Source organism: Macrotis lagotis, chromosome 2, assembly GCF_037893015.1.
Source record: "Macrotis lagotis isolate mMagLag1 chromosome 2, bilby.v1.9.chrom.fasta, whole genome shotgun sequence".
Taxonomy (NCBI): domain Eukaryota; kingdom Metazoa; phylum Chordata; class Mammalia; order Peramelemorphia; family Peramelidae; genus Macrotis; species Macrotis lagotis.
Genome location: NC_133659.1, coordinates 162,442,550 through 162,465,293, shown reverse-complemented (window position 1 = coordinate 162,465,293; position 22,744 = coordinate 162,442,550). Strand labels below are relative to the sequence as shown.

Sequence of the window (22,744 nt, the reverse complement as noted above, 5' to 3'; positions counted from 1 at the left end):
TCAGACACTTAATAATTACCTAGCTGTGTGGCCTTGGGCAAGCCACTTAACTCCATTTGCCTTGCAAAAACCTAAAAAAAAAATTCCTTCACAACTTAACCATGACTAACTTTTCAGTCTTCTTACACTGGGTACTCCCTCCATGGACTCTTGCAGTCCAGTGACATTGGTCTCTTTAGTGGCCCTTGAACATGACATTTCATCTACCGATTTCCCTGGTTCCCTTCATGTCTGGTCTGCTTTCCCTCTTCATCTCCACTTCCTGGTTTCCTTGACTTCCTTCAAGACACAGCTCAAATCCTGCCTTCTTCAGTGTGCTTTTCGAGATCTCCCTGCCCCTGAGACTGCCTTGCATTGTCTTACATTGTCGTAGATGAACAGAGCTGTCTGCATGTCATCTTTTTTTTTGCAAGGCAATGGGGTTAAATGGCTTGCCCAAGGTCACACAGGTAATTATTAAGTATCTGAGGCCTCTTATTCAGCACAATGTCTGGTACCCAAGAAATGCCTGTTGTTACAAAACTGGTTCCAATAATACATAAGAGCATTTCCTCAATATAGAGGAATCTTTGGAGAAAGAAATGGAACAAGGATTTCAAAAGATAAATAATAAGAGCGTATATGACAAAAGACAAATGAGTGCTACAGATTCATAAATACCAAGAGTTCAAACCAGAGCATAGATTGGAGTGCCATTCAAGTAGTCCCAAGTATGATATAAACAGACTAATAATATAAATAGCCAACTCTCAAAGGAAGAAATTTATTTACTTTTTGGTTTAGTTTTTTTTTTTGTTTTTGTTTTTGCAAGGTAATGGAGTTAAGTGACTTGCCAAAGGTCGTGCCACTAAATGGTGGTGATTGGTGGTTGGTTCTTGTCCTTCGTTATCAAAGACCAAAATGACATCACTATATTTGAGACAAATTACAGGATGTCTAAGTGTGGCTAATCAGACCACTATGAGCTCGGAATGCTCTACCACAGGTTGGGCACAAATAGTCCATGCGAACACCTGGGGTGGACACTCTAAACTTACGAATGTCACATTTGAGCTGCTTCAATTCTGCCTTCTTCATAGAGTGCAGCACCCTCATTGATGAGGGCATGCCATGCTGGGCAGTCCTGTGCCAGTGCCTCCCATACTATTAATTCTAAAATTCTTCAATAAGACCTTCTGGGTATCTTGGTATCATTTCTTGGTGACCCCCTTGTAAGCACTTGCCTTGTGTGAGTTCTCCATAAAATAAGTTTTGTTGGCAAGCAAACATCTGGCATAACAATGTGTCCAGCCTATCATAGCTGCACTCCCAGTAGTAATGTTGGAATGCTAGGCAGTTTACCTCAAGAAAGGGCCTCAGTGCCTGGTATCTTCTGCCAGGTGATCTTCAGAATCTCCCTAAGACAATGAAAATGGAAGCAATACAGTTTTCTGACATGGTGTTGGTAGACAGTTCATGGTTTCACAAGCATATAGTAATGAGGCCAGTAATGAGGCCTGCACATCTTCAGTTTGATAGTCAGTTTAATACCTCTTCTCTCCCACACTTTCTTATGAAGCCTCCCAAATACTGAGCTAGCTCTCACAAAGCAAGTGTCAACCTTATTGTCAATGTATAACTCCTTGGAAAGGACACTGCCAAAGTAAGTGAACTTGTCCACAGTATTCAAAACTTCTCCATTTGCTATAATTAATGGTTCCAAATATGGATGGTGTGGTGCTGGCTGATGAAACACCTGTGTTTTCTTGGTGATAATCATTAGAGCAAAATTAGCATAAGCAACAGATTTGATCCATACTTTGTTGCATCTCAGTTTCAGAGGCTGCATTGAGTATATAGTCATCTGCAAACAGAAGATCATGCACCAACATTCCCTCTACTTTGGTCTCAGTTTGTAGCCTTTTCAAGTTGAAGAATTTGTCATCAGTGCAGACTGACCTTGAGGCCATGTTCATCCTCAGTGAAGGCATTTAATAACATGGCTGAAAACATCATGCTAAAAATTATGAGAGCAAAGACAGATCCTTGTTTCACTCAATTGGTGACTGGTAAATCTCAAGAGCATTGTCCCCTATCCAGGACCCGGGCACATAGGCCATCACAAAACAGACATACAATACTGATGAACTTCTCTGGGCAACCAAATTTTGACATAATTTTCCATAAGTTCTCATGACTTATAGTATCAAAGGCCTTGGTCAGATCTGCAAATGTCATATACAGACCTCTGTTCTGCTTCTGGCATTTTTCCTGGAGTTGTTGGCAGCAAAAATCATATCAACTGTTACTTGACCCTTTCTGAAGTCACACTGGCTCTCACGGAGGTGACCATCTTCCAAGTGAAGGATCAGTCTATTGAGAATTCTTACAAGAATCTTACTAGCAATGACTAAAAGAGAAATACTCTTGTTACAGGATTGTTACAGGATAATCTATTTCCTTTACCTTTACAGAGATAGATGATGAAGGCATTCTTTCTTGGGAGATAACCTCCTTCATGCCAAATGACCTGGAAAATTTCAGTCAGTTTTTAGATGAGCAATGGACTTACCACCTTGTAGATCTCAGTACCAGATGCTTTTCCACTTGAAAGGAGCCTAATGGCATTCAAAACCTCTTCTTCAGTTGAAACTTGATCTAGGGACTGATTGCCTTCAACTTGTGGTAAATGGTCAATGGCTTCTGCATTGATTGATGATGGTCTATTATGAAGTGTTCAAGTCCATCTCTCTAGGATCATGTCCTTATTGTTAATCAATATGGATTCATCAGCACTGAGTAGTTGAGATGGGACATCATAAAAGCATTTTGTTTTTTTAATCGTCTGCATAAAATTGAATTTCATCTGCCTTCTTACTGAGCCAAGAGTCCTACATCTCTCTAAGTTTTACTTGTACTTTACTTTTGATGGAATTAAATGTTGCCTTCTTAGAAATGGATGAACGATCCTGTTGGTAAACCCTGTAAAGTTGTCGATTTTCATTTAGCAGTTTTTGTATTTCCCATCATTTTCATCAAATCAGTCTTGGTGTTTGCAATACAGTGCTGTACACCAGATCTCTGAAAGCTGCCCATTCTTTTTCACCATTGCCAACTGTATGTTGGCTCAGTTTTTCCTCCAAGTCAGCAACAAACTCTTCCTGCTCAAAGAAACACTCTAATCTCTTGATATTAATTCTTCTAATATTCATTTTGCCTTAGGGCTACCACTTTGGTTGAATATGAATATTTTGCTTATAGAGGATTACTCTGTGATCAGTCCAGCACTGTGCATCACACATTGCTTTTGTCATCCTCACATCCTATCTGTCTCTTCTCCTGACAATCACATAGTCTAAGAGATGCCAATCTTTGCTAAAGGATGCATCCAGAAAGATTTATTGTGTTTAGGTAAATGGAAGACAATGTTTGTGATGAGGTCATGAGATGGCACAAGTCTTCAGTCACTGCTGTTGCTGCTTCCAACTCCATTCCTCCCAAAGACTCCCTGCCACATTTGGTATCTGACCCTACTTTAACATTAAAATCATCCAGAATTATAAGCTTGTCCTCTTTTGGTTCACTGATGATAAGGGTCTCCAGGTCTTCATAAAATTTTTCTTTAACTTCATCAATGTTTGTCTTGTTAGGAGCTTAGGCACTGATGAGGGTGGTAAGGTGTTTTTCTGGTCCATTGGATCTTGCACTGTCTATGAATGTGCGCACATTCCATGTACCAATGGTGAGTAGAAAAGATCTCATTTAAGTGAGGTAGAAAGATGTTTAACTGAGATTTTCTGCAAAGACATTTTTCCTGTTAAATGTGTCCTGAGGCAGCTGGGGAGCCCAGTGAATAAAGAGCTGGGTTTCAAGTCAGGAAGATCTGAATTCAAATACAACCTCAGACACTTACTAACTATGAAATACTGGGCAAGTCACTTAACCTCTCTTTGCCTCAGTTTCCTCAACTGTAAAAAGGGGTTAATAATAACACCTTCCTCCAAGGGTTGTTGAAAGGATTAACTGAGATAATAATTATAAAGTACTTAACACAGTGCCTGTCTGGCACAAAATTCAATATAAATATTAACTATTATTAGTCATCTTAGCTTTATTAGATTTGTTTATATAAAATTTTTTAAAATTTTGAGTAACTAAAATCATCCATTTTATCTCAGTCAAGTAGTATTAAGAGCTTACCCCAGGCAGAGGACCATTGGAGCCGCAGCTCCCTGAGGTGGCGGGAGCCGGCTGGGCAGAGTCGCCACCGGGCACAGCTGCCACTATGGCAGATGAGATCACCAAGGCACAGACTGCCCAGCTGGGGGGAGACACCATCTTTGGCAAAATCATTTGCAGGAAATCCCGGCCAAGATCATTTATAAGGATGACCAGTGTCTTGTTTTTCATGATGTTTGCCCACAAACCCCAACACATTTCCTAGTGATACCCAAGAAACCCATTACCCAGATATCTGTAGCAGAAGAGGAGGATGAAAATCTTCTTGGATACTTAATGATTGTTGGCAAGAAATGTGCAGCTGACCTGGGGCTGAAGAAAGGTTATCGAATGGTTATCAACGAAGGTGCAGATGGGGGGCAATCTGTCTATCATATCCATCTGCATGTTCTTGGAGGACGTCAGATAAAATGGCCTCCTGGTTAAATTGTTAGAATGATTTATTTCAGGAGCAAGGCATGTTTACTACTATATATGTTAAATTGAGTATACTTAATGTTTTCTGTGAAACAAAACATTGAGAAATCACTTCAAAATGTATACAATAAAAGACGGCTATCTGTATTCCAAAAAAAAAAAAAGAGCTTACTATGTGCTAAATGCTAGGGAAAAAGAAAGGGGAGAAGAAGTTCCTGTCCTTAAGGAGGTCACAATCTAATGGGAGAGACAACATACAAACAGATAAATACAAACAAGCTACATATATATATATAATCCACAGAGGGAAAGCACTAGAATTAAGAGGGAGTGGAAAGACCCTCTAGTTAAAAGGTAGAATTTTAAGTATAAAATTTGAATCTAAGAAAGAAATAAAGAGCAGAGAGATGAAATGTCTTATTTTAGGGGCTGCTGGATAGTGTAGCAGACAGAACACAAGCTTGGAATTAGAAAGATCTGAGATCAAATGCAGCCTCAGACCCTTACTAGTTCTGTGACCCTGGACAAGTCACTTAACGTCTGCCTCTCACAAATCTGTAAAATGGAGATAATAGCAGCCTTCCAGGTTGGCTATAAGGATCAAACAAGAAAATAACTGTAAAGTGCTTAAGCACAGTGCCTGACATACAGTAAACACTACATAAATGTTAGATTCATCAACATTATTATCATCAAGGTGGCCAGTGTTCCTAGATCAAAGAGTTGGGAAGAGGGTAAATTCAGAAGGGAGTTTAAAGTGTAATAAGACTGGAAATGTGTTGAGGAGGGCTAGAATATAGGGACTTTGAACATCAAAAAGAGAATATTTGATTCCAGAAGTTAAAGGGAGTCCCTGGAGTTTATTGAAGTGGGAGAGTGGGAGATCAGATTTTCTATGATCCTCTTTCCTGTTTGGTTCTAAACTTTTCTTCTATCCAGTAATATGATGTGCAATTTTCCCAGTGTTTTTCTAATTTGGTTACAATGTGACCTTTTGTATTGGTGAAGTATTGATCTAAATCTAATTTCTTCAGTCTTACTATGCAATTTTCCAAGCAGCTTTTTTGTCAAATAGTGAGTTCCTAAGTAGTTGAGGTCTTTATATTTATCAAATACTAGGGTATTAGATATATTAGCTTCAGTATATTGTACACCTAAACTGTTCCACTAATCAATATACTTCTTAACTGGTGCAAATTGTTTTAATAACTGCTTTGTAGTATAGAATAAGACCTAGTACTAAAAAACCCCTTCGTTCCCATTTCTTTTCATTATTTGTCTTGAGATTCTTGACCTTTTTTCTCCTCTATGTGAAATTTATTTTTTCCAGCTGTTTTCCAGTAATTCTTTGGGAGTTTTATTGGTATGGCACTGATTAAGTAAATTAATGTAGTATTGTAATACTGTCATTTTAATTATATTGGCATCCTACCCATGAGCAACAAATAGTTTAAAAATACCTAAGCTCACTTATTACAGGGGTTTTGTTGGTACTATATAGAAATGCCAGTGGTAAAGAATTGGAAATTGTTGGTGATGCACATCAATTGGAGAATGGCTGAACAAGCTGTGGCATATAATTGTGATGGAGTTCTAATGTGCTATAAGAAATGACAAGGGGTTTCAGAAAAAAAGATGTCAAGAAATATGAAATAATTCAAAGTGAAGTGATTCAAGACAATTTCATAAGACTCATGAAGAAAAATGCTATATATAACTTCAGAGAAAGAACTGATCAAATCTGAGTACAATGTGAAGTATAATTTTCTCATGTTTGTGTTTTTTTTTTTGCAATACAGCTTACATGGAAATATGTTTAGCACGATTTTATGTATTTTGTTTGCCTTCCCAGTGGGTGAAGGAGGAAGAAAATATGGAACTCAAAATTGAAAAAGAAAACGATGGTACAAATAAATAAATATTTCTGGAGGGGGCAAGAAACACACACACGTACCCACACACACCCCAATGATTATTATGGATTTATCTTATATCCTACAAGTTTAATAACATTTTTAAATTAAATTTTTAGTGAATTTTTTAACTACATTATCATATTGTCTTTAAATTTGATTTTGGTTATTACTAACTGATCAGAGTAGCAACTGCTGAAGGCTGGGGTGTCTATGGAACTTTGTTAAAATAAGACAACAGTGAGTTTGCTACATTGATTGAGTCTTCCTTTCACTTGAAGGAAGTGAGGCCATTGCAGAGTTATCAATTGGACTAATTTCAATATTGTTATATCTCATTTAACAGAGAGGCCCCAGGAGAGAAAGAGACAGAACAACTTGTTGATAGAACAGTCAGAACATATTCATATACATTTATCAATTTAAGTTAAGACACAGTTAGTGTGGCTTCCCAAAAATTACAATAGTAACATCAAAGATCACTGATCACAGATTTTCATAACAGATATAATAATAATGAAAAAGTTTGAAATATTGTGAGAATTGTAAAATATGACACAGAGACAATGTGAGCACATGTTGGAGTAACTGAACCCATAGACTTGCACAATACAGGGTTGCCACAAACCATCAATGCATTAAAAAAATGTACTATTTGCAGAAATTATAAAGTCAAGTGCAATAAAAAAGTATGCCTGTTCAGAATTACAAAAAATTAAAAGAAAAAACCTGAAGACTTTAACAAATGACTAACTAAATGAATCAATATTGTGACACAGCAGGCTAAAAAGCTTAGGTTTTTATGCCCAAAAGGCAACAAAAATGTGCATACCCTTTGATCCAGCAATACCACTACTGGGTCTATACCTTGAAGAGATGATGAAAAGGGTAAAAATATCACTTGTACAAAAATATTCATAGCAGCCCTGTTTGTGCTGTCAAAGAATTGGAAATCAAGTAAATGTCCTTCAACTGGAGAATGGCTTAGCAAACTGTGGTATATGTATGTCATGGAACACTATTGTTCTATTAGAAACCAGGAGGGATGGGAATTCAGGGAAGCCTGGAAGGATTTGCATGAAGTGATGCTGAGTGAGATGAGCAGAACCAGAAAAATACTGTACACCCTAACAGCAACATGGGGGCAATGATCAACCTTGATGGACTCGCTCATGCCATCAGTGCAACAATCAGGGACAATTTGGGGCTGTCTGCAATGGAGAATACCATCTGTATCCAGAGAAAGAACTGTTGGAGTTTGAACAAAGTCCAAGGACTATTTCCTTTAATTTAGGGGGGAAAAACTGATACCTTATTGTCTGATCTTTTTACCTCTTAGAAGTCTTGTCTCTTCTCTAAGGATATGATCTCTCTCATCACACTCAATTTGGATCAATGTACAACATGGAAACAATGTAAAGACTGACAAATTGCTTCCTGGGGGGGTGGGGGGAGGTAAGTAAGATTAGGGGAAAAATTGTAAAACAAAATAAAAAAAATCTTTAATAAAAAAATCTTAGGTTTTTAATAATTTAGATACAATACAACAAAGGTTATACTCTGTCCTGGTCACATGGCATCTGAAATATTCTTTCCAATTTATCCATGTCATGCCCACTAACTTCAAAAATGCCCCAAGGAAGATATAAGAGATTATGAAAAAAGGACTTGGTGACTGAATATGGTGGTTAGGGTGGCAGTTAAGTGTCTCAGGTTTCAAATCTTGATGACTAGAAGAATAATGACAAAAGTAGGGAAGTTTAGAAAGCAGCTGGTTTACAAGAAAAGAAAATAGATTCTATTTTAAAGAAAATGAATTTAAGATAATAGTAGAAAATTTAAATGAAATAACTATTAGATTGTGAACTTCATAGAGGAATTACCTCTTAGTTATCTAATATTAGGTAAGGTAATTAAATAACATTGCTTGCATCCTCCATCATACCTCTAACATGTTAAGTGTTCAATAGATCCAAGTTGAATAACAATAGAAATATCCAGTGGGGTAGGAAGTTAAAGATAGAAATAGAATTCAGAGAACAAAGCTACAGATGTAAATAATTTTGTCCCATGTGTGGGACAATGGACTACTCAGAAGTTAAGGTCAGATGAGAACTCAAATCTTCCTAACTCAAAGCCCAGGACTATCCATTGCACCACTTAGCACTAATGAGTAAGTGACTAAATCTAACTGGGTTTCCATTTCTTCATCTATAAAATATAACAATTGAACAAGATTATTTCTGAGGTTCCTTCCATCTATATCGTTCTACAATTTTTTCTCCTACTTGGGCTGCTTCTGTCTGAAATTCTTCCTCTTGCCAAAAACCTGGCATATTCTTCTAAAACCCACCTTATCCAGTTACTCAACTTTTCTCTAAAGTTTGCTCAGACTCTACCTTCAATATGGTTTAGAATTAGAAAGGACCTTAGAATAGATCTAAACCAATCACCTCATTTTTATAAATAAATTTTACAAAATGAGGTCTAGTGAGGGTAAGTAAATTCCTCTAGTTACACAGGAACTAACTAGCAGGAGTAGAATTTAAACCCAAGTCTTCTCACTTTAAATGTAGTAGTTTTTTCACTATGCCATGTTGCAGTTCACCATCTTAACTCGCCCTAAACAGGTTCTCTGCTTCAGCTAGGCAATAATGCTTACCATTTCCAACATGGCTTGTTCATTGCTACATCTGAAATTTTGGGGGTTTTTTTGTTTATTTTATCTTAGTTTTAGTTTTTGCAAGGCAATGGGGTTAAATGGCTTGCCCAAGGCCACACAGCTAGGTAATCATTAGTGTCTGAGGCTGGATTTGAACTCAGGTACTCCTGACTCCAGGGCTGGTGCTCTATCCACTTAGCCACCTAGCCTCCCCTACATCTGAAATTTTGTCACTATCCTGAATCTACTGTATTTCCCCATGTGCAAGATACTCCCATGTATAAGACGTACCTTAATTTGGGGGCCTGAAATTTGAAAAAAATGTTTTACATAAAGTTATTGAACTCAAATTTTATTCATCATGAAATTCAAGGACCCTCTCTTCATAACTTTCAGGCATCTTTTGGGCAAATCTGGTGCATGGATGCATGCTTAGTCCATTCCATTTCATGAGCCTGAAGCACCAACTATATCCTCCTTTGAAATCAATCATGTCTTTTTCATCAGCAATTCCTCTTGCCTCATGCTGAACCAACTTTGTGAACACAGGAATTCCAATGGCCCTTTCCATCTCTTCAATCCCCTCTCTAAATCAGGCCATTTTGCTGACTTGCCTCTCGTGGTCTTCTGGCTGGGGTGTTTTCAGTAGGGTTTCTTCTTCCCCTAGCCAGTCTCAAAAATTGCTTTTCAGTTGGAGGACGACCAAACTGATGTTCAGCAGCATGATTTCCATTCACTTTTGCAAACTGGATCACTTTTAACCTAAATTCAGCACTGTACAAAAATCTTTTCTGAGCCATTTCTGGACAGAATTGGTGAAATGTAATCTAATATACTGATAACAGATGAGAAACAATGAGTGCAAAGATCAAGCACAAAAAAGCAGGAAATGCATTTAAAAAAACCAAAACCACTGTATAAGATGCTCCCAGTTTTAGACCCCAAATTTTTAAAAATAAATAAATAAATAAATTTATTTTTCAAAAAATAAATGGGGAAATATGGTAAATATATTCCTCTATACCAAACTCACCTATTCTGATGGAACTTTCTCTAATTTTCCCACTTGACTAATCATTTATCCTACTTACAAATATTTGGGTACCTACCCTGTATAAGGCACTATATTAGATCCTATGAGATAGAGAAGGAAAGAGAGAGATGTGAGTGAGACTTACTTTGTGCCTTAAGGGAGGAATCTAAAGTTTGAGACATGAAAAATCAAGATTCATTTCAAATACCACTTTCTGCAAGAATCCTTTCCTGGTCTGGTCTCCTCAGTTACTCTGAACTTCTTCTCTAAGGTTACTTTTTGTCCAATCTTTTTTTTTTTTGCAAGGCAAATGGGGTTAAGTGGCTTGCCCAAGGCCACACAGCTAGGTAATTATTAAGTGTCTGAGGCCAGATTTGAACTCAGGTACTCCTGACTCCAGGGCCAGTGCTCTATCCACTACGCCACCTAGCTGCCCCCACCACCTAGCCGCCCCTTGTCCAATCTTGTAAATATTGATTTACAAAGTGCTCCCACCACCACCAATAGAATATAAGTTTATTTCTTTTTTCCCCCAGAAATTAACACAATGCTTTTGCATATAATCCAAAGCACTTCATAAATGCTTGTTGTTTGATTGCAATGATGCAGGGCCCTGATATTAGTATGGCAGAAAAAGGAAGCCCTCATTCCAGGCCAGGAATCATTTGATGGTTATGTCTTCCCATCCCCTCAAACTGCTGGCTATCATCCTCTAAACTTTCAAGTCTCCCTGCATGAGCCAATTTATTTTCTAACCTTGCAGCTTTCATATAAAAGGTTCTTCATGTGATTGATGATGACAGATTGGGCAGCCAAGAAGACAAGTGGTCTCCCCTACTAATTACTGCCAAGGCAAGGGAGGCATCCTAGTCTTGGATTGTAAGATAGAAAGGGCCAAAAGCCCCTAACAAGGGACAATTCCAAAACTGGGAGCATCTGTTGGGAATGAAGTGTCCTGAGGGAAAGAGTGGGAGGAACAGAGAGGAAAAAATAAGGAAGAGAAAACCAAGTCCATTGAGGATGCATGCCCTTTGGCTTCTCTCCTCACCCAGCATCTCCCAAGCTCCTCCTAATAGGGATGTTTGTGAGGATAAAGAAAGATAATAGATAGAATGTACTTTGAAAAATAAAGACATAATGCAGATGCTAAGCATTATGATGATTATTATATTTAGTGGATTCCAAGCCTCTGCCAGGTTTCTCTCTTGGCTTATCCAATTATGATGTCAGGGTGTGTGCACAACTTAAAGTGCACCAATGAACTCAGGAAGTATTCCAATCATCAGGACAGGAAATGAAATAAACCAGAGATTTGAGGATGAAGCTCTAGAGTGACCTAAGCACTTTCCAATACAATTTAACAAACATTTATTAAAGGCCTACTATGTACAAAGCACTTACAAATGGACCAGACACAAAGCTTAGATAAAACAGTCTTGGTGTCTTCACAAAATTGATAGTATAGTAGGAAAATGTAACATAACTATAATACACTGAATAATAAGTGTTTTAAAAGTTCCAGGGACCAACTAGGGAAGACTTCTTAAAAGAGGGGACCTAATTATGGAAAAAAAACATAGAATGGAGAATTAAGTTCAAATCCTGTCTCTGCCCTTATTTTGGACAAGTTACAACTTCTGATCTGATTTTCTCATTTGCAAAAGGAGACAGCTGAAATAGATGATTACTACAATCCTTTCCAACTCTAGGTTCTATGATCACTAAAGATGAACAGGAATTCAAAAAGGGTAACAGAGGGGAGAGCTTTCTGGACCAGGCAATGGGATGAGCAAAGGCAAAGAAGCAAAGTAAGAAAGGAGAGGATAGGTATAGATACAGGACACAGGATGCTGCAGTTTGGCTCAAGAGGAAATAATGGAGGGAGTCAGTGAGGGAAATAGGGTATGAAGTAAAAAAGCTAGAAAAGCAAAATAGTGTCAGACTATACAAATTCTTGAAAGTCAGGCAGATGAGGATGAACTGGAGAAACATTGAAGATTTTTTCTTTTTTCCAACAGTCATGATGTAGCCAGAAGTATACAAATGGAAGATTATCCTGATAACTGCATAAAAAAAATAGGAGACTAAATGCACAAAGAGGGCTGTTAGGCTCCAGGAGGCCTCTACTAAGGTGTGGTCCAGGTAGCAGAAATAGCAAAGAGACAACAGATTCAGGAGATGAGGTAATGACAGAATTAACAAAACTTGGTAATTATTTGGACATGAGCAATGAGGAGGAAGAAAGAATAAAAGATAACACCAAGCTTTTGAAAGAGCTGACTGGTACTTCTGATACAAACAAGGAAATCAAAAGAAGTCAATACAAAGGCAAAGAGAAGCTCAGTTAAGAGACATCTGAAGTTTGAGATACCAAGCAGAGAATATAGAATTGTTTTGATGGGAAGTTGGAGATTTGGGTATGGGAAATACTGCTAACAGACATACCAGCCCTTTCTATGTCACTTTCAACTGAAATACCAGTTATATATTTGCCTCTACTCTTCTGGAGAATTTCAGAAATATTTGGTAGTATTTTTTCTCTCTCTTCTCCATTTTCTTTTCTTTATTCCCTGAACTAATTTCTCCACCCTCATTTCCTCTAAAGGGAAAGAATTTTTTGGAAGCTATTATGCACATAAGGCTCCCAGATAACAGAATCCCTGGTGCCAACAGTAAAAACAGCAGAGATACAACCAAAGGAGAAAAATAAAATTGAGAGTCCCAGAGGTTGCTTGGATGACCAGCTCTGGGAGGCTGAGGAGAGAGTCTATATTATTTTTCTCAGCCTGAGGAACATAGGTTATAAAGTAATCTGTGGAAACAACTGTAGTACTCTCAATGGACATCAGTTGTAAACTACTGGTCACAGTGGGCTGAACCAATACTTTCACTATCATGAGTCTTCCAACAATACTTTGATCAATCTTTGAAGATTATCTTTCCACTTGGCATCCTAGTAAATAAAGGGGTAAGGGGGCAACTAGGGATGCAGTGGATAGAGCACTGGCCCTGGAATCAGGAGTACCTGGGTTCAAATCCGGCCTCAGACACTTAATAATTACTTAGCTGTGTGGCCTTGGGCAAGTCACTTAACCCCATTTGCCTTGCAAAAAAAAAAAACAACAACCCTAATAAAAGGGTAAGACTCCAAACAGACAGTGATTAAAAACAGCAACTATGGAGAGGTAAATGAAACATGAAAGTAATAAAAGAGGAGATAAAGCAACAAAAGACATATAAAAATGTAAATAAAGATAACATAAAATGGATGATAGGATTCAGTACTGGAAGAGATCTTTAGAGATTATCTAAGTGAAACACTTTCATTTTGCAGATAAGGAAACTGAAACCTAGAGACAATTAAGTGGGTTGCCTAAACTCATACCAGTAATCAGTGACAAAAACAGGATTTAAATTTAAATCCTGACTGTAAATTCAATGTTCTTTCTACAACCTCATACAGGTAATTGCTAAGAGGGCATAAAAAACAAAGAGCAATAAGATTCAAGAAGTTATAAGCAAAAACTTCACAAGCAAGTGAGTTCTGGGTCATATTTTTGGAGTGGAAGATATACAAATTAATTGGAAAAGAGGGAATGAGTGTGAAAAAAACAAAAGAAAAAATTAGGGAATAACTTCCAGAGCATGGGATCACTCAAATTGGTGAGAGTTTAGATTTTGTTTCAGGGGCTTTGAAAATGAAGCTATTCATAACACAAATTTTGAACCCCCACCCCCATATATTGATCAGTTTTGCTGACTGTTTTTCACTTATTCTTTAAAATAAATATATAGGGGCAGCTAGCTGGCTCAGTGGATAGAGCACTAACCCTGGAGTCAGGAGCACTTGAGTTCAAATCCGGCCTCAGACACTTAATAATTACCTAGCTAGGGGTGGCTAGGTGGCACAATGGACAGAGCACTGGCCCTGGAGTCAGGAGTACCTGAGTTCAAATCCGGTCTCAGACACTTAATAATTGCCTAGCTGTGTGGCCTTGGGCAAGCCACTTAACCCCACTGCCTTGCAAAAACAAAAACAAAAACAAAAAAATTACCTAGCTGTGTGGCCTTGGGCAAGCCACCTCAACCCCATTACCTTACAAAAAAAAAAAACCCCTAAATACACACACACACACACACACCTGAATTATATAAGCATATATTAAAATTTTGTTTTATTTTAAAATGTAGACAAAGTTATTTTCAGTTCTAACTGGACAACATTTTAAAATTGCTTTTACATTTTAAAATTGCTTTTAGTATTGAGGGTATTAGCTTAACTGCAAAGATATGTAACAAATTATAAATCTGTTGTGAATTATGTTAACTACTACCTATTACAAACTATGCTTTCTTATTAATATAAGAAAATTAGAATGACTATTTGTATAAATTTATGAAATAAAAACAAAAGACAGCAATAAAACATATTTTAAATATCAGATCTATCCACTGCGCAATTATGATAACCAAGGTTGGCCCAAGAAAACATTTAGGAAAATGCACCTCCAACCCTTCATTGCAGAAGCAGGGAATTTGTTGGTTTTGCTGAAATATTTCAATTTTTTTCTTTTTAACTTTTGTTACAAGGGGCTATTGGGAAGGAGAAGAAGTATTAGAAATATAAAAACCTACGATATAAAATTTTAAAAATTTTAAATAAAAAAAGAATGAGATTAGGAGAGTGAGAAGAGTTTAGGAGTAGTGGAATATTTAAGATAACCCTACTACCTCAAATTTGAACAGAAGACAGAGTAGTCTAGCTGAAGCCCCCAGAATCCTTGAGGGAGGGTCAGGAGAAACCAGGTATTTCAATTCACAAATACCTTACTTCCCCCCCTTCAATCTGGTGGGAAACAGATCAGAAGCCTTCACCCAAGAGAAGTATCTACCAGATAACTGTCCCTACTTTCAGTTATTTCCCTACCAAGACTGAACTCTCTAGTCACAGTTAAAGAAGACCCACAAAAGGAAGTTCTCACTGGCACCATCAAATAGTTCAACCTCAGATTTTTTTTGATTAATAAAGATGACATGAAAGATGTGCCATGTACTTTTGCCTCTACACTCTAAGGACTACTAGAGCTTGCAGTCCTGCTATCTCATTTCATTTAATGCAAGCTCCTAAACACAACCTTACTTTTAACACTTATATCCCCAATGTTGTGTACATATTAAGCACTTAAATAAGAGTTTTCTCATGCATTTATTCAATAGCACTCCTTTCAAGTGGCATTTAGTTCAAACTTAAGAATTCCCAACTCTTCTAATCACTGAACCAAATTCCTGGCCATTGGTAGAAGAAGAGAGGTAGAGTTCTCATCCAGGACAATGATTAAAACTTATATGATCAAGGACAAATAATTTCTCTGAGCCTCAATTTCCTAATCTGCAAAGTGAGGTTAGACTTAGATGACTTTTAAGATTCCTTTCAGCTCTAAAAGCTATGATGCATCCTATAATTCCAAGAGGGACTTGCCTTAAATTAAAAGGCAACATCAGACAAAGGAGAAGAATAAAACATAAAATTTGACTTTGGACTTTTATCAGTCTCTTCTTGTTACTCTTCCATATATGGACACTTCACTCAGGCTAAGTAATTGCTTCTCTTCCTTGGTCATATTCAAAACTCTTGATATTAGAGACAAATTCTCTATAAATGACCTTGTAAAAGTAAAAACAAAAATCTTTCTATGAGAGACCACAGCAAGGTGTTTCTAGTTGGCAGATATAGAGCGGCACCTATCACCAAGTATCTGAGCCTAACCATATTTCAAAAAAAAATCATAAAAGAAAACTAAAAGTTCTCTTAGAATCAAAGGGCAAAATAGAAATAGAAAGAACCCATCAGGGCAAAGTAGAATTAAAAAGAAACTATCAGTCTCCTTCTAAAATGCCAAAATGAAAACTGTGAGGAATGTCATAGTCAAAAAGATAAGTACCAAGTAGACAAAATCATCACATACAATTTAGCTGTCACTGTTATTAAGAAGCAGGGAGCTTGGGCAAAGGATATAAACTTATTGTCAAGATTGTTAAGATTACAAATATAAAGTTAAAAAAGGATTTTAGAGATTATCTAAAATTTCAATCCTTTTTTAGAGAAGAGGAAATGGAGGTCAGAGAGAAGATGACTTGCCTTGGGCGGCTAGGTGGTGCAGTGGATAGAGCACTAGCCCTGGAGTCAGGAGTACCTGAGTTCAAGTCCGACCGACACTTAATTACCTAGCTGTGTGGCCTTGGGCAAGCCACTTAACCTCATCTGCCTTGCAAAAAAAAAAGAAAGAAAGAAGGAAGGAAAATGACTTGTCTAAGGTCACATCATTAGTAAGTAACAAAGTACAGAATTAAACTCAGGCTTTCTGGCATAAAAGTCATGGCTACACCATAAGGATGTGATGTCCTTGGTTCCCTTTATGCCCAGCCCAGTCCTCTTTCAGAGCCCATAATTCTCATAACACAGGATTTTGCCAAGGGTGTGGCTGCAGGGTGGAGTTAATTGTAGCAACATGGGTACTAGTGTCAAACTGTATGCTAAAGTTCAACAATTAAAAAGTCTGAGGAATTTTTCTAAACCTTCAGAAGCTTCAGTTAAATACATCGAATTAAATACACCCAACTCCAGAGAATGGACTGAATAAAATCCTCTGGTCACACTGCCTCAGAAACTACCAAGTGTGGAGTTAATTCTACTGTTCTGCCCCTCCCCAATTCCTTCATTCCAGCCTCCACTAGTGCTCTGGGGTCTATTGGTCCAGTTACTAAAGAAACAGGGAAAACAAAAGAAGCAACCCCATGCAGAAGAATTCTTGAGAGGGAAGATGTGGGAGACCCAAAAGAACCTTAGTTGAATGCTCTGTGAAACTAGTTTCAAAAGGAAGAACACAGATGCTCTGTAAGCTCTGGGCCTGTCCCTTGGGCACGGAGGCCAACAGAATAGATAAGCTACTGAGGAAGAACTATACATTCTGAACTAAATTCAAAACTCTCATCCTCAGAAACAAGAACCACAAATCTTCCATTTTAAAAGCATTCATTGTGTCCGAACATTTCTAAATACAAAAAGATATGTATAAGACAAAGTCCTTGCTTCAGGAAACTCATAATCTAGTTAGGAAGATGGAACAGGTATATAAATTATAAAAATTCACATTTCTTTTTGCAAAAATTTGCAAAGAGTTTCTTCCCAAAAGCCCTAATAAGGTTAATACTGCAAATATTATCTCCATTTTTATTCATCAAGTGACTTGCTCAGGGTGACAAAGCTACAAAGTACAACAAAAATCTCTCTGAGAGACCACAGCAAGGTGTTTTTAGTTGGCAGATATGGAGTAGCACCTATCACCTAGTATCTGAATCTAACCATATTTCAAAAAAAATCATCAAAGAAAACTAAAAGATCTCTTAGAATCAAATGGCAAAATAGAAATAGAAAGAACCTATCGGGGCAAAGTAGAATTAGAAAGAAATTATCAGTCTCCTTCTAAAAGAAATTCCAAAATGAAAACTGTGAGGAATGTCATAGTCAAAAAGAAAAGTACCAAGTAGACAAAATCAACATCACATACAATTTAGTTATCACTGTTATTAAGAAGCAGGGAGCTTGGGCAAAGGATATAAACTTATTGTCATGAATAGCTTACCCATCAAAACTGAGTATAATTCCACAGGGGAAAAAAAAAAGACCATTAATGAAATAAAGAACTTCCAAGTGTTCCTGTTAAAAAAGAATGGAGCTTCCTAGAAACAATGAAGTACAAACATAACAGCCAAGATAAACATGAGTAAACAAGAATAAGGGACTACACAAGGAGAAACTGTTTATATTCTAATATGGGAAAAGAATCCTGTGTTCCTTCTGAACTCTTTCATTATCAGGGTTAACAGAGCAAGTCCAACAAGACAGAAGGCCTGGGAGCAACTCTGTTCCATCTTGAAGTTCTTAAAAGAATAATGGAAATGGAAGGTTAAAAAAAATATGCTAGGAAGGGAAAGGGAAGGAAAAAAGATTAGAGAAATTATCTCATATAATGGAGAGGGGAGATCAATACAAACAAGAACTAGACAAGAAACACACACACACACACACACACACACACACACACACAAAGAGGAAATAGAAGAGAAAGGGGAGAAGAAAGAAGGGGAAATGGAGAGGAAAGATGGGTTGAGAAAGGGAGCAATCTTAAGCATAACAAATTCTTAAGAATATACAAAAATAGGGGCAGCTGGGTGGCTCAGTAGATAGAGTAGAGACCTAGAATCAAGAGGACCTGAGTTCTCAAAGTCACTTGACCCCACTGCCTTGCAAAACCCAAAACCCAAAAAAACCCAAACAAACAAGAAACATAGAATCACAAATTTAGAGCTTAAAGAGATTTTAAAAATCATCCAAGGCCCTCTGACTCATTATGCAGATGAGAAAATTGATGCCCAAATGACCTGACTAAAGTCACAAAATAGTAAGAAGATGAATCACAATTCGAACTCACATCTCCTAGAATACAGATCCTTTAAAGAATTTTGTTTTGGACATGCTAAGCTATCTAGGTAGAAATACCCAAAAGGTATATGGAAATACAAATGTGGAACTTCAGTGAGAGATTGGGGGGAGGGGCTAAGGAGTAAGATAGTGATTTATAAGTCCCAAGAATAGAGGTAAAACAAGCAGCTAAGTGGTGAAGTGGATAGAGAGCTAGGTCTGGAGTAAAGAAGATTCATTTTCCTGAATTCAAATATGCCCTCAGACACTTCTTAGCTTTATGATTCTGGGCAAGTCACTTAACCTCGTCTTGCCTCAGTTTCCTCATCTGTAAAATGAGCTGGAGAAGGAAATGGCAAACCACTTCAGGAGTTTTACCAAGAAAATACCAATATGGAATCACAAAGAATTGAAATAACAAGAACAGAGGTAATAGTATTCACCATAGAGGTAGTGGTGTTGCTGCTAGTAGTAATAATAGTAATAATAATAGTAGTAATGGTGCATTAAAGTTTGGAAGGCATTTTACATAATCTCACTGACAGTTGAGACTAAGAAGAGTATAGAAAGGATAATCAGACCCTGGGGACAACAACATTTAGATGAGAGAAGAAAAAGTAATCTGGAAGAAGAAATCAGAAGTAGGGGAAAAAGTTGATAGGATAGCACTCCAGTGAGTGCTTACAATCTGTTCTCTAAAGAGGCCAACCAAGGTAGGTGGTGGACAGTACATATTACTACCCCATAAATGGAGGAAGATTACCAAAATTCCTTAAAGAAGGAAGAAGAAGCTAGGATAATCCAAAGTTTCATATAATTACTTTGGGATGCATTATGATTTACTCAGATGAATGTTTTTAAGCTACAACTCTCTAAAATCATATGGTATATCATCTACTAAGTGGAAGAGGGTTGTTTTTTTTAATCTGTACTAGTTGGAGGAAGTACCACCACTGACAAAAATTACAGATCTTTGACATATTAAAAAAAAGGCTTTTAGAATTAGTCTGTATTTCTGCATTCCCTAGGCACAAGTCAGTTATGCAATAAAGGAATTATCAGGTATTAAATATCTATAATGAACTTATTTTTAATTTTTTAAACTTACAACAAAAAACCATGATTTAGATTAAGAGAAATGAACATATAATAATAATTATGAAAATTAGCACTGATCTTTCAATTACTTAAACTCTGAGAAAGTCTCTTTTCTTCACAGAATGCAAGTGAGTAATCCTACTTATTATTATTATTATTCCCTCCATGCTTCACTTAGAAAAATTCCACACACACTCCCAAATTTAAAAGATACAGGCATTTTCAGAATTACATGAATTCAAATGATGAGAATACTGAGGGTACTGACAGTTCAATCTTCATATAGACTAGTAAACTTCAAATAAAGCACTAAAAGCTTAAGTCTATGATCACAAAGAAGACTGTGTGGATGGCTCTGAGCAACTCCTCCCAAATACTGTAAAATCACTTCAAAGCCTATACCCAACTGAAAAGAATGAGAGGCATCATCATATATGAGAAACTGCATGTATTTTCCTAAGCCCTGATACCACGAAGAGGCTGGTACCCATGTAGCTTCTTTTGTCCTATTTCCTAGGGTTTAGAGGTCCCACTGTTTCAGCCGCATACAAGATCGCATTCACAAAGCTATTTACTCCACTCACTTCAGCCTTCTCACCCCAGAACAAGAGTGTCTTTTCTTTGGAACAGCAGTCACTTGGAAGAAAGCCTCCAAAGGATCCTCAATTTGGAAAATAAATGAGGCCAGTCTAGGGTAAAGAGAATAATGAAAGGATGGGCTCTCAAACCATCAAGGCTGACAGAAGGTAGCCTAGAAGACATGGAATGTTTGTCCTTCATTCTTGAAGAAGACCATGACATCAAGGAGGTGATGCTATGACAAGCACATAAATTGGATTTGGGAGGTGGGGGGGTTGCTGTGCTAAGTCACCAAAGTCACCAGTCTCACTCCAGGGCCATTTGGATCCAGTGGTCAGATATGAATCAGGCTGACTGGAGAAGATCCTGGATATGGGGCAATCAGTGTTAAGTAGCTTCCCCAAGGTCACACAGCAGTAAGTGTCAGAGGTTGGATCATCAACTGATAAATACTCCAGGTCTGAAGAACATTTAAATGGGAAGCAAAATGTTCTAACATTCAGTGAAATTAAAGAAATACTTAGAATGAACTCCTGGTTATTTCATGTAAGATTAACCTTCTCAAATTTTACCATATTAAGCTTAAGAAACCATAAGTGTAGAGAACTGAAGGCTTACAGTCAGGAAAAAAAAAAGTCAGGAAACATTCTCTGAATGACTGAACCCAAATTATCATATACATCGTAGTAAAAGAAATGGTCAAATATGGAAATAACAGTAAACAGAAGTGATTTTGTGTGCTCAAACGGCTATAAGGGCTGTAAGGCCTGGAAGGAAATTTAAAATGTTGGTCATCTGGGCTTCAGTAGTACCCACTGATAAAGTAAGTTTGCTTGTCATTGCGAAATAACTGTTTTTAGGATTTTAAGAAATAGCCAGGGCATGGCATGGTTGCAAACCTTCATGATTATCAGTTTGACATAGAGAACAGTAGAGACAATAGCATGTCTTTGGTACCACAAGAAAGCAAGATCTATTTCTGATTTTTCTAATATATATAGCCTATCTGCCAGTAAGGCAATGTGCCATTCAGTAAAGTTGGCGCTGATCATCAAAGCAAGGAAAACAAGAATACACATGAAGGCACAAGTGCAAAACAAGAATACACACGAAGGCATGGGTGCATTTATCATTTGCCAATTATTCAAGTAATAAAACTAGAAATAGATCTCACCAGTTATAAGCAAGCACTTTCACAATACCTTTTGTCACTATCTAAATCTCCAAGTTTTCCAAGACAATGCAGAGCAGACTTAAGAAATTCCTAAACATAGATTAGATGAAATAAGAGTGGAAATAGAGAAATTATTTAAATCTGAAGAGGGAAAAGCTGAAGAACCTGAAGGCATCAAAAATCTAAACATGATAAATTCCAGAAGTACTATCTAATAATTAAACAAATGCCAAAAATAGTGGCAATGCCTCAAATGATTTTGAAGAAATGGACATACTTTGAATGGAATTTTTAAAACCTCTTTTTTTAAGCCTGAGTTTTGAATATAACTAATCAAACCACACAATTTTTAAAAGCAGTTATATGCTATAACCATTATGAATAAATGTATCCTTCCACAATATTTCACTCAACAGCATATTAGGACACTGCAAAATATGATGTATGCAACGACAGCTGCCATGGAACACAGGAGGTGATGGAGAGTTACCTAGGAAGGAGCTTTAGAAAATTATCACAGAGTTGTAAAAAAATACTGGAAGATTAAATCATCATCTAGAAGATAAATGAAGTACAAAACCTGAATACCATATAATCCAATTAGCAGACAATGCAGAATGAAAACTGAAAATAAAAAGTATACCAGAAATTCCTAGTACCCTTCATAAAAATAGGAAGTGAAAACAAAATCAAAAGGTTAGGAAATACAAGGAGTTAAAGTAATATACAAAATAAGAATAAAAAATTCAATAACATCAAAAACTATACTGTAGGGGCAGCTAGGTGGTGCAGTGGATAGAGCTCCGGCCCTGGAGTCAGGAGTACCTGAGTTCAAATCTGACCTTAGGCACTTAATAATTACCTAGCTGTGTGGCCTTGGGCAAGCCACTTAACCCCATTGCCTTGGGGAATAAAACCTAAAACAAAAAATAAAAAGATGAACAAAAACTATACTGTACAGCAAGGGCTGTTAATGTCATGGATCCTTTTGATGATAGTTTAGTGAAACTCATCAACCCCTTATCAGAGAAACACAGAATTACAAAGGAAAACAAACTTCACAAACTCCAAGTACAAAAAAACTTCTGCTATAGAGGCTTGAAAAGCAAATAAATTTGAGGAGATGGAAACCCTTCCCCTCTCCCACCATTTCCATCAAAGAAAAACC

At 37.1% G+C, this 22,744-nt stretch overlaps 1 protein-coding gene and 1 pseudogene across 5 annotated transcripts in view; one reads left to right on the top strand and one right to left on the bottom strand.

Annotated features, from left to right (window-relative positions):
• Positions 1-22,744, bottom strand: part of LOC141513404 (rho guanine nucleotide exchange factor 11-like) — a 134,654-nt gene that overhangs the window by 90,868 nt on the left and 21,042 nt on the right. The gene's annotated exons all lie outside the window — the stretch shown is intronic.
• LOC141513403 (adenosine 5'-monophosphoramidase HINT1 pseudogene) lies at positions 4,265-4,782 on the top strand (annotated as a pseudogene).